The sequence below is a fragment of the Arachis hypogaea genome, chromosome 11, assembly GCF_003086295.3.
Source record: "Arachis hypogaea cultivar Tifrunner chromosome 11, arahy.Tifrunner.gnm2.J5K5, whole genome shotgun sequence".
Lineage (NCBI taxonomy): Eukaryota > Viridiplantae > Streptophyta > Magnoliopsida > Fabales > Fabaceae > Arachis > Arachis hypogaea.
In genome coordinates this window covers 82059779-82072243 of record NC_092046.1, presented here as the reverse complement: position 1 = coordinate 82072243, position 12465 = coordinate 82059779, and the positions used below count along the sequence as shown (strand labels likewise).

The 12465-nt window shown below is 38.4% G+C and overlaps 2 non-coding genes across 2 annotated transcripts; both read left to right on the top strand.

Annotated features, from left to right (window-relative positions):
* The first annotated feature begins 5374 nt into the window (after nt 1–5374).
* LOC112724155 (small nucleolar RNA R71) lies at nt 5375–5480 on the top strand. Its single transcript, XR_003163333.1, has one exon. It is a non-coding gene; the product is annotated as a small nucleolar RNA R71 (small nucleolar RNA).
* A 2110-nt stretch (nt 5481–7590) lies between these two features.
* Nucleotides 7591–7698, top strand: LOC112725483 (small nucleolar RNA R71). The gene has a single exon (XR_003164589.1). It is a non-coding gene; the product is annotated as a small nucleolar RNA R71 (small nucleolar RNA).
* The last annotated feature ends 4767 nt before the right edge of the window (nt 7699–12465 follow it).

The window sequence follows — 12465 nt, the reverse complement described above, 5'->3', positions numbered from 1 at the left end:
CCTAATCATCCAAGCAGATCCTAGTACACAGACACCACAAGCATATGTCCTAAGGTCCAAGCTATTGGTGTCTAGCCTTATTCATTGCTTTCTTTTGTTTTTGCTGCCACTTTTGGCTTTTCTTTTTATTTCTTTTTGTTTGTTTCCCTTTTCAACCAAGGATTTTTATTTACTAAGATTCATAGACAACATGCTAGTTTATACCTAAAAGGAGAACAATCTATTCTTTATTCATTATAAGTGAGCTACCACACAATCAAACATACATACCACCACATACTGTTATTTTACTTCTTGCTGAAAAGGAACTATTCCACTTCTTGTTCAAGCATTTCTTTTATTGATATTGAAAAGACTCAGGGGACAAGACAAGCATTTAACCAAGTGAAAGTGAAAGCACACACTTCTAGGCTAGCACACTTATTGCAAAATTTAAACACACATAATGCAAACCAACTTAACTAAAAGTTACTATCGACTAAAATAAACATGTTCTTTCTTTATTGAACGGAATATCCAAGGAGCAAGTCCACCTTTCATTTTTCATTCTGTTTGTCTTTCTTCTTCTTCTCTCCTGCTTGCTTACTAGTTTCTCCCTTTCCTTTTTCCTTTAATTTTGTCCAGAATCTAGCTTTCTTCATTGTCTTCTCCACTATGTCTTCGAGGCGTAGTGCTTTATCTACTTCTATCTCACTTCGTACCTCGAAGTATTGATCATACTTTGGAAATGCTGGGTTCAGACCAGGTAGATGTTCCGCCATGTAATTGAGCTTGATTTGGCTGTTTATGTTATAATCAGATTGAACTCCATATCTTGCATCTTGAAGAGTTATAAATTCCTTGAAAGCTCTCATATCATCCACTTGATGTTGGGCCAGTTGATTGAGAGATTCTTGAAATTGTGAAGCTTGTTCCTTTTACATAACTAGAGACCTTGACTCAAAATCTCTCTGTTGACTTATCATTCTCAACTGAAGCTCCTCTTATCTTTGTTGAGCTCTCATGTACTGTGAATGGAATTCTTCTTGCTTTTCTTGCACTCTTATGTACTGTTCTGATAACCTTTCAAATGCTTCTTGCATCAGCCCCATGTCCATGTTGTTTTGTGGTTGGAATTGTTGCTCCTCTTTTTGTTCTTCTTGTTGTCTTTCTTCCTCCTGTGGTTCTTCCATCCTTCTCCTCCTTTGTGGTCTTCGACTCTGTTGTGCCTCTGTGACATTCATCATCCTTTCGAGGGTTATAGGCATGCTTGGATACAGCCATGTTGGGTGTGCATCCTCTAGTGGCACTCTGGCCTTCATGCATAACCTCATAATGGTGATTGGATAATGAAGCCAGGCTTCAGCAGAATTTTTCTTTGTAACCTTTTGAATGTCATTTGCAATGATCTCGTGGACCTTTATCTCTCCCCCACCATTATGCAGTGTAGCATGACAACCGTTTGCTTGTTAACTTCCAGGGTGTTAACTGTGCTCAGAATTGATCTCTTTATCAGCTCATACCAACCTTTTGCTTTAGGGATGAGATCTCCCTTTTTCAAGTACTTGTGCTTTCCTTGATTGTCCCTCTCCTTGTCAGCATTCACCACACATATATCACTAGAGATTTCATCATAATCTGGGTTTCCATTTACTCTTTTCCAAAATGTGCTGGCCTAAGTCCTAAGACCTTCATGATGGTTTTTGGACTAAAGTCCACTTTCACTACCCCTACATAACTCTTGTAAGTTGGGGCTTCAGTCATATCAAGCCTTGGGGTGTTAGCATAAAACTCCCGTATGATGTTTGTATTAATCCTGGTAATTGGTGAGGTAAGCTCTTCCCATTTTCTCTTTCTGATCTTGGCTTTCATTTTTAGGCACCCATCATCAGGTAGTTGGAAAGGGACTTCTGGATATATCTGTTTGTCATTCATCCACCCAAGTTGCATTTGATGGTACCATGATCTGAACTTCCATCGATCATATTCATTTTCACCTTCTTCAACCATGGGTTCCTTTCCTCTTCTTCTTTTAGAACTTGAAGAAGAAGCCATGCTTCCCTTGATAGTTGGCCTAGTTGAGGTTAAAGGTTTATGAAGAGAATTGGTTGGTGTGATACACTCTCGGAGGGAAAGTGTTTGAAGTTAAGGTAGTGTTATGGAAGCAAGTAAACAAGGGTGCTTTGTTGCACAAGGAACACGGTTTCTAGGCTTTGGTTTTAGAGAACACAAGAGTTGAATATCTAGAGTACAAGAAGTGTGAGATTTTAGTTCACATGCACTGTTCAAGTGAGGCTATTTATAGTAAGCTTTAATGAAGAATGGATGGCTAGGATTCAGTGGGACAAGTGATAAATGAAGGTTGTGCATGCAAGGTTGAATAAAGACAAAAGTTGCCTCTTCATGAAGAATATCTCTTCAGTCTTCCAAGTGCTTCTTCCAAGGATGTGCAGACTCACCCTTCAAGCCACGTGATCCACTTTTGTCTTCATGCTAGCCTTACCCTTCCTTGTCTTGTCCCTTTCATTAAATAGTTCTCTGCTCACCTAACCATCATAACAAGACAAAAGGAGTGAGTACTAACAGGTGGTGGCAAGAGAACAATTAATATTTAAAACTAAAACTTTGACTATCATTCCTCATGCTAGTTTAATCAACCGTGACTCTTTTTGGTGCCACCATATATAGTCTTGGAGGACACCCAACTTAGTGTTTGGTCATATGGTTCAAAGTGTCACTTCCTCCAAATGTTGTCATTGAAATCTCAACGAAATTAGTGTCACTTTTTGGTTAAACCATCATGAGAAAAACTTTATTTTGCTATTTCTAAACATGAACTAAAAATTATAACCATGGTTGCACTGTCATGACTTTCAAAACTCAAGAAAACTTTGACTCTCATGACTTGTTCTTGCAATATATAGAACACCAAACTTAATGTTTGGCTATATATTCCAGGAAACAAATGTCAAACTAGCACTATGATCATTACTTTTGAAAGGTATCTTAGTGTGCCCGTAGGCACATCAAACTTAGAATTGGATCATATACTTCTCAATGTCATGATAGTTGTCAAAATTATCTATACGAGCTTGAATTCAAGTTAGAGCAACAATTATTATTCATACTAAAATACTAAAAACAAAGAAACTAAATCATGGGCTGCCTCCCATAGAGCGCTTCTTTAGCGTCATTAGCTTGACGGTTGGTTTACTACTAGGGTGGATTGTAATGTTTGAGGTCCTCTCCTCTCACTGTAAAGCTTTCTCCACTTGATTCCTTGATAATTTCTAGATGCTCCAGGGAAAGGGCCTTTCTGATGGTGAACACTTGAGGTAACTGAGATGGAATGGTGGGAAGAGAGGGTGGAATTGGTGGATGGTAGATTGATATCACCTTGTCTCCAGGGGAAAAACCTTCTATAGAAACCTTCTTGTTTCTCCATCCCCTTGGTAATTTCTTCACAACTCTTTTCTCTTCTTCCATTAGTGCTCCGTTGACTCTTGTTGTGTTAGGGAGATCCTTGTTAGCTGCTCTCCCTGATTCTTGTGGCTTCAGCTCTTTCTTGAACTCCATTGGTTGCTTCATCTCTTGAGCTCCTTGTTTATCCATCAAGGAGAGCTCCAGATGCTTGTCTGGTGGTTCATTGCTGTTTTCTTTCAGAGAGATCTCACTGTATTCTTCCTTTAATTTCTTTCTCTCTTGCTCAGATTCATGCCCGGGCTTGAAGGCCTTGAAAGTGAGCTGTTCATCATGTATTCTCAGTATCAACTCTCCTTGTTCTACATCAATGAGTGCTCGACCAGTAGCTAGAAATGGTCTTCCCAGAATAATTGGATAGATGTGACTTTCCTCCATGGTTAGAATAACAAAGTCTGTGGGGAGGAAGTAGTTTCTCACTTTCACCAACACATTTTCCACTATTCCTTCAGCCTGCTTCTGAGTTTTATCAACCAATTGTATGATTACATCAGTGGCTCTCACCTCATTGATTTGTAACTTCTTCATAAGAGATAGAGGCATCACATTTATGCTAGCTCCTAGATCATAAAACCCTCTGTCAATTATTGTTTCTCCTATGGTACAGGGAATATGAAAACTCCCTGGATCTTTTATCTTCAGGAGTACGTCCTTCTGAATGAAAGCACTGCATTCCTTGTTCATCACTACTGTTTGGCCACCTTTCAGGTTGCTCTTCCTGGCTAGTAGCTCCTTCATCCACTTGATACAAGTAGGCATCTGTTTGAGGATTTCGCGGTAGGGAATGTTGACATTGGGAGATGCAAACATATCTAGGAATCTTGAATATAACATTTCTTTATCACCTCCTCTTAGCCTCTGAGGAAAAGGTGCCCTTGGCAAATAAGGCTCCAGCATTTCCTCCCTTGTTGATCCCTTTCTTTGCATAGATCTAGTTCCTTGTTCCTTTTCCTCCAAGTTGCTCTGGAAACTTCCTTGGTTGTGCTCTGTTAGCTTGTTAGTGTCTTCTTCCAGGATTTCTTCATTTGCAAGAGTCACTGCCTTACACTCTTCCCATCTCACCTTCTTCATTTCCCCTCTTAGAATCTTCTCAGTGTCACTTGGGAAACTATCAGTAGGTTTCAGAATCTGCTGTGAGAGATGTCCTACTTGATATTCTAGATTCTTAATAACCTTCCCTCGGCTTTTTATACTCCCTCTTACTTCTTCTTTGAATTTCTTTATGTCCTCAAATTCCTTGCCAAGGTTTGCAAGCATAGCTTCCATCCTGGCCATTCTGTCCTCATCATGTTGTGCTGATTGGTTGGAATTGGGGTGTTGAGAGTGGTTGTTGTGACTTTGGTATGGTGGATATGAATAAGTGTTTTGTGTGGTCTGGTATGGTTTTTGGTTGGAGTTTTGGTGAGTGGAGTTATTGTACTGGGTTGGATTGTTTGGTCTGTGGTCTTGGCCTTGGTTTTGTTGGTTCTCCCACCCAAAGTTTGGGTGGTTCCTCCAACCAGAATTATAGGTTTTAGAGTATGGATCATTCGTTTGCATAGATGAATTCCCAAGGTAATTAGCTTCCTCCCAGTTAGTTCCTTCTTATGTCTCCAACTCTTCTTGAGGTGAAGGTTGAGTATGGATAGCTGCAACCTGATTCTTCTCTATTTGCTTGGTCAGCTCAACCAGTTGCTTGGTGATCATCTTGTTCTGGCCCAAGATTGCATCCATATGGTTTAATTCCAAGACTCCCATGTTGTTGCTCCTATCTGAGGCATAAAAGTACTCATTGTCAGCCACTGTCTCTATAACATCAATGGCTTCTTCAATGGTCTTCTTCTTGTTTAGGGAACCTCCAGATGAGTGATCTACAGTCTTTCTTGATTCACAATTCAGTCCTTCATAGAAGATGTGAATTTACACCCACTCATTAAACATATCAGGTGGGCATATCTTTGTCAAATCCTTAAACTCTCCCAAGATTCATAAAGAGTTTCACCATCCTGATGTCTGAATGTCTGCACTTCAGTTCTTAGGCTGTTTACTCTTTGTGGAGGGTAGAACCTTGTCAAAAATCTGTTCATTACATCTTTCCAGGTTTTCAAGCATTCCTTGGAGAATGACTCCAGCCATTTTGATGCAGTCCCTCAAAGAAAATGGAAACAGTAGCAATCTATAGGTGTCAGGATGAACGCCATTAGATTTAACTGTATCACATATCCTTTGGAATTTAGTGAGATGCTCATTAGGATCCTCTTGTGCACTACCTCCAAAAGAACAGTTGTTCTGGACAAGAGTTATGAGCTAAGGCTTTAATTCGAAATTATTAGCATGGATAGTTGGCCTTTGAATGCTGATGCCACAATTTCCTAGATTTGGATTGATGTATGATCCAAGAACTCTCCTCTCTTGTCCAGGAGGGTTAGCTCCACCCCTTCTGGCATGGTTGTTCACCTCTCCTTCATGATGGTTTTCCATGTCATCCTCCATGGTTATATCAAAGTATTCCTCCTCTTCTTCTGCACCAACATCCCTTTTTCCTCTTGCTTCCCTCCTTAATCTCAAGAAGGTTCTTTCCAGTTCACTATCAAAGGAAGTTAAAGTTTCCTTTCTCCTACCTGTCATAGAATAAACAGGTACAAGAAAAAGCAATTGCAATATCCACTAAAACAGAGTATAGTTAGCTTGGTTAGAGCAATTTATCAAATGGTTAGTGGGTTAGCTTGCTGGAAAGTAAAGAAGTAAGGCAAAATTAATGAAAAACAACTAAAAGAAAATTGCAGAGAATAACTGAACAACTAGAATTAAAATTCAATTAATCAAAAGAAAAAGTAAAGTGCTCAATCTAGTTATCCTCTAATTCAATAATTGTCAATACAAAACCAATCCCCGCCGGCAACGGCGCCATAAACTTGATACTCAAAAACTTGTCTCTCAACAAATTTCCTTCCGGCAAGTACACCGGTTTGTCATCAAGTAAAAACTCACTGAAGAATGAGGTCAAATCCCACAGGGAATAGTAGATTGAGAAATGTTAATTGGAGAATTATGCTAGTTAAGCAAAATCGGAATTGAATTGAGAATTGCAGAAAGTAAAATTGGCAGGAAACTTAAATGGCCAGAAATTATGTGACAGAAATTAAATTGCTACAAATTAAATGACAAAAGCTTAAATTGCAAGAAATTAAATGGGAATAGGGATTAAGCATGAAATTAAAGATGCAGAAAGTAAACAGAATGGGTAAGATCAGAGATGGGGGATTCATTGGGTTTTGGGAGATATTGAATTCTCCGGATCATATCATTTTCACCTCTTGGATTCTTCTCAGTGTCACTTGGGAAACCATCAGTGGGTTTCCGAATCTGCTGTGAGAGATGTCCTACTTGAGATTCTAGATTCTTAATAACCTCCCCTCGACTTTTTATATTCCCTCTTACTACTTCTTTGAATTTCTTTATGTCCTCAAATTCCTTGCCAAGGTTTGCAAGCATAGTTTCCATCCTGACCATTTCGTCCTCATCATGTGGTGCTGATTGGTTGGAATTGGGGTGTTGAGAGTGGTTGTTATGATTTTGGTATGGTGGATGTGAAAAAGTGTTTTGTGTGGTCTGGTATGGTTTTCGATTGGAGTTTTGGTGAGTGGAGTTGTTGTACTGGGTTGGATTGTTTGGTCTGTGGTTTAGGCCTTGGTTTTGTTGGTTCTCCCACCCAAAGTTTGGGTGGTTCCTCCAACCAGAATTATAGGTTTTAGAGTATGGATCATTCATTTTCCTAGATGAATTTCCAAGGTAATTAGCTTCCTCCCAGTTAGTTCCTTCTTCTGTCTCCAACTCTTCTTGAGGTGAAGGTTGAGTATGGATATTTGTAGCCTGATTCTTCTCCATTTGCTTGGTCAACTCAGCCATTTACTTGGTGATCATCTTGTTCTGGGCTAGGGTGTCATCCATATGGTTTAATTCCAAGACTCCCCTGTTGTTGCTCCTTTCTGAGGCATAAAAGTACTCATTGTCAGCCACTGTCTCTATAACATCAATGGCTTCTTCAATGGTCTTCTTTTTGTTTAGGGAACCTCCAGATGAGTGATCTATAGCCTTTCTTGATTCACAATTCAGTCCTTCATAGAAGATGTGAATTTGCACCCACTCATTAAACATATCAGGTGGGCATTTCTTTGTCAAATCCTTGAATCTCTCCCAGGCTTCATAAAGAGTTTCACCATCCTGCTGTCTGAATGTCTGCACTTCAGTTCTTAGCCTGTTTACTCTTTGTGGAGGGTAGAACCTTGTCAAGAATCTGTTCATTACATCTTCCCAGGTTGTCAAGCTTTTCTTGGGGAATGACTCCAGCCATTTTGATGCTTTATCCCTCAAAGAAAATGGAAACAGTAGCAATCTATAGGTGTCAGGTTGAACGCCATTAGATTTAACTGTATCACATATCCTTTGGAATTTAGTGAGATGCTCATTAGGATCCTCTTATGCACTCCCTCCAACGTTGAGTCAAACGCCAATGACAGCAAGTTTCTCTAGGTTTTCTAAAGAGCATTTGAGTCAATGTTGGAGGGCCAATGTTTCACATCCACACGCATGCATCAAGCACGCGTACGCGTGGATGAGCATTTTTGACCCTTTTGCGCGGACGCACAAGGTACGCGTACGCGTGGATAGCGGAACGTTAGTCCTCCAAGCAAGGAGAGAATCATGCAATAAGGTCCGACAAACAAAGGTGAGAAGGGTAGCAGTGTAATGTTCATGGTTGGCTAGCTTTCTATGCATGCAACAATTACAGAAGAAATTTAAATGATGGATGCTTTTATCTAGCTTACTTTATGAAATATTTTTTTTAAGTTTCTTCCTTGAACAAGCTTTTCATTCTGTTTATGGCTTATTCTTTTTCGGGTGCTTTGCACCATGAGTTACAAGCAAAGCTACGACTCTAAATGCTTTGTTTTCAAGTATTACCACCTGATACATAAGCACCACAAGCATTTAATCAGAGGTCTCTTTCTTTTAGCTCATTTTGTTTCTTATCCTTTTGACTCTTTAATCATTGATGCTCAGAGCCTTGAGCTTTGAGGGAGTGCTTTTTGCGCTTGAGCCTAACCTTGACTCTAAGTGTTTTGTTTACAAGTTTTTTGCTTGATACAGAAACACCACAAGTACTTAACAATTGAATTGTCATTGGTACTCAGAGCCTTCAGCTTTCTCATTGTTTCCCTTTTTCTTTTGTTTTCCTTAATTGCAGTTGCTTCTTCAAGGTTTTCATGATTTCAAAGATTTCATAAAATTTCCTAGATGAAAACTTCAAGTTAAACAAATTCAATTGCAATTGAGCAACAAAATAATCATGCTATCTTCCCAATACTTATATGCTCATGCTACTTCTTCTTTAGTGACCTTGTTTGTTTATGATCATGAAATTAAATTACTTTGGACTCACAAAATTCAAGATGGTAATCATAATGTCACAGCAACAATTTACAGTTCATACATCAAACTATGCTTATTCACAAGGAGCAATCACACATACATACAAAGAAAATAGAAGACAATCATGCAATTGAAAATACTGGAAATAAATAAGAGGAAAAGGAACTTTACCACCTTGTGGTTTGTCTTCATTGTTGTTGTCCTTCACCTCCTGTTCTTCCCCTTCCCACACCATTTTAAGATGATTGCTTATCCTCCAGCAATAATTAAAATAGTGGTGATGAGGTTCATGATGGGTCATGAATGTCTTAAACACTGAAATATGAGTAATGTATGTAGTTAAGCATGCAAAAATTAAAGGTAACACTGCAGGCCTAAGAAGCAAAGGCATTATGATTAAACAAACAAGTGATGTTGCTGGATACATTGCATAAAAAATATAAGTGGCACACCAAACTTAGTGTGACACTTTCTCTTAGAATTGATGCAAGTATCCAAAAAGATTAAAAAATGGATTGTTGTAGGGCAACACCAAACTTAAAATGTAACCATATATGCCAATTTTATTTGAAAGAAAGCTAAATAAAAGAAATTGTTCTATGTGTTAATACAAAAATCATCAAGAGCTAGAGGTGTCACAAAAAAGGGCTTCTTGGTGAGGCATTAACACAAACAGTCAAAGAGCATAAAAATAAAAAATGAAAGCAAGTAAATGAACAGAAAGAAAATGTCTAATCTAGGTAACCAACCAACCGGTAGTTTGTTAATCATGATTAATCCCCGGCAACGGCGCCATAAACTTGATTGAAAGAATTATTGTATCACTACAACAATCCCCTTCGGTAAGTATACCGAATTGTCGTCAAGTAATAACTCACAAGAGTGAGGTCGAATCCCACAGAGATTAACGGATTAAGCAATCAATAGTTAATTGATTAGTCTAGTTAGATGATTCAGTTTGTTGTGATAAGCAGCAGAAAAGTAAATTGCATTAAAGTAAATAAAAGCAGTAAAGTGCAGAAAAGTAAATTGACATAAATGTAAAGTGTAGGAAGTAAATGACAGAAAGTAAAAGAAAAAAATGAACATTGGGATCAAGAGATATTGCAGTTCTCTGGATCAAGTTCATCCTTATCTCTTTTTCAATCAATGCATTCATTGATCTTCTTGGCAATCTTAAGTGATTGGATCCCAATGTCTTGGCTCACCAATCTCTCTAAGCTTGAACAATTTCCCAATGTCTTGGTTTAATTGTTCATGGGAAGAGATGAAGCTTGGTCACTGATTATACCATACACATTCATAGATCAAAGTATTGGTAGGATTTCAAGCATTTCTAGCATGATTTCCTCATTCCTCTGTCAAGGTTCCGAGGAAATCCAATTATGAACAATTTCTCCGTCGAGACAATTGTTCAATTGAATTAGGATTGAAAGCTTTCTAGTAAGACCAAGAGAAAAGACAGAGAAAGGATGATGAAAATTACAATTGATCCATTAAATAACAATAGAGCTCTCTAACCCAATGAAAAGAGTTAGTTTAGTTCATTGCTCTATTCTAACAGAGAAGAAATAAAATGCAAAAAATAGAAGAAGAAGAAGAATTAGAATTCAAACAGAAATGGAAACTTTAAATTCATAATGGAAATTACAAACTAAAATTAAGCTACCAGAAAAGCAAAAAAGAAAAGAAAAGAAAGAAAAGTGCATGAAAGGTGTGTTCAGGGGATGTGGATGCATGATTCTGGACTCCCCTCCAATCCAGAATGATTCCTCCAATCCAGCTACTGCCTATATATAGGCTTTCAAAGCTGAAAATTCAAATTATGAAAATGAATTAAAATTCTTAATCTAGATCCTTCTTGTGCCTTGGATGTGTGATAATTGATGGACTCAGTTTGCTTGCATAATCCAGCGGTGTAATTTGGGCGTTTAGTAATGTTGCAGTGCTAAAAATTGCTCCTAGATTCTGTCATCCACGTTTGAGTCAACGTTGGCATGCAAACATCCGCTCCAACGTTTTTCAATCCACGCATACGCGTGCATGCTGCTTTTTTGCCAATCGACACGTATGGGTGACCTATGTGTACGCGTCATATCAGATTTTTGCCCAGGGATGATATCGCGGACGTTGGACCCAGCATTTGTCCCCCAACGTTACCTCCGACGTTAGCCTTTTCACACGTGCGCGCAGGTGACGCACACACGTGGCTTGTCATTTTTTGCTACTCATGCGTACGCGTGGGTTACGCGTACGCGTGGTTTGCAATTTCTTCAACAAGAACGCGTGCGTGATAAACCCATATTTTATGATGTATTTTGTGCTCAATTTAGGTAATTTATTCAATCCTTCACTCACTTATTCATGTAAATTGCATGGTTTTACTTTCCCTTCCTTATTATGTGATGTATGTGAAAAACATGTTTCCTATGCTTAAAAATTATAAATTTTAATTACCCTTTATTACCATTCGATGCCGTGATTTGTGTGTTGAGTAGTTTCAGATCTCATAAAGGCAGGAATGACTTAAAGGATGGAAAGGAAACATACAAAAATGGAAGGAAAGCACAAAATAGAGTTTTTGAAGAAACTGGCAGTGACGCGAACGCATGGACGACGCGGCCGCATGCCCAGCGCGAAAAGGCAGCGATGCGAACGCATGACTGACGCGGACGCGTGACCGAAGCGAACGCGTGACAAAGAAAACTCCCAGATGACGCGACCGCGTGACCCACGCAGACGTGTGACATACGCCACGCACCAGAAACTGCAGAAAATGCCCCCAGCGATTTCTGAAACCCTTTTTGGCCCAGATCCAAGTCCAGAAAACACAGATTAGATGTTATAAAGTGGGGGAATGCATCCATTTAGAGAGGCTTTCGATTATTATTTACTTTTCATAGTTTAGATGTAGTTTTTAGAGAGAGAAGTTCTCTCCTCTCTCTTAGGTTTTAGGATTAGGATTCCTCTTAAAGGATTTAGGATTTCAACTCTTCATCAGGTTCAATATTCCTTTTACTTTATATTTCTCTTTTGCTTTCAGATACTTTAATGCTCTCATTTAATTACTTATGTTGCCAAATTTTACTTATGAACTCTTTATGTTTTTGGATTAATTTCCTTTTATTAAATGCAATTGAGGTATTTCAGATTTATGATTCTTATTTAGCTTTTTTATATTCTTGGCTTTAATTGATTAACTGGAGGCTCTTAAGTTATTAAACTTATCGTGATTGTTAATTAATTCCTCTAATTGACTGGAATTCCACTAACTCTAGTCTTTCCTTAGGAGTTGGTTAGGACTTAGGAATCTAACTAATTACTCCACTTGACTTTCCCTTGCTTTTGTAAAGGTTAACTAAGTGGGGTTAAATTCAATTCTCATAAGAATAACTAGGATAGGACTTTCGAATTTTGATACATTGCCAAGAGTTTCATTAGATATTAATTTATTAATTCCTGATATTTACCTTCTTGCCATTTACTATTTTTTCTCTTTATCTTATACATTAAAAACCCCCAATTCACAAGACTCATAACCAATAATAAGAACATACCTCCCTGCAATTCCTTGAGAAGACAACCCGAGGTTTG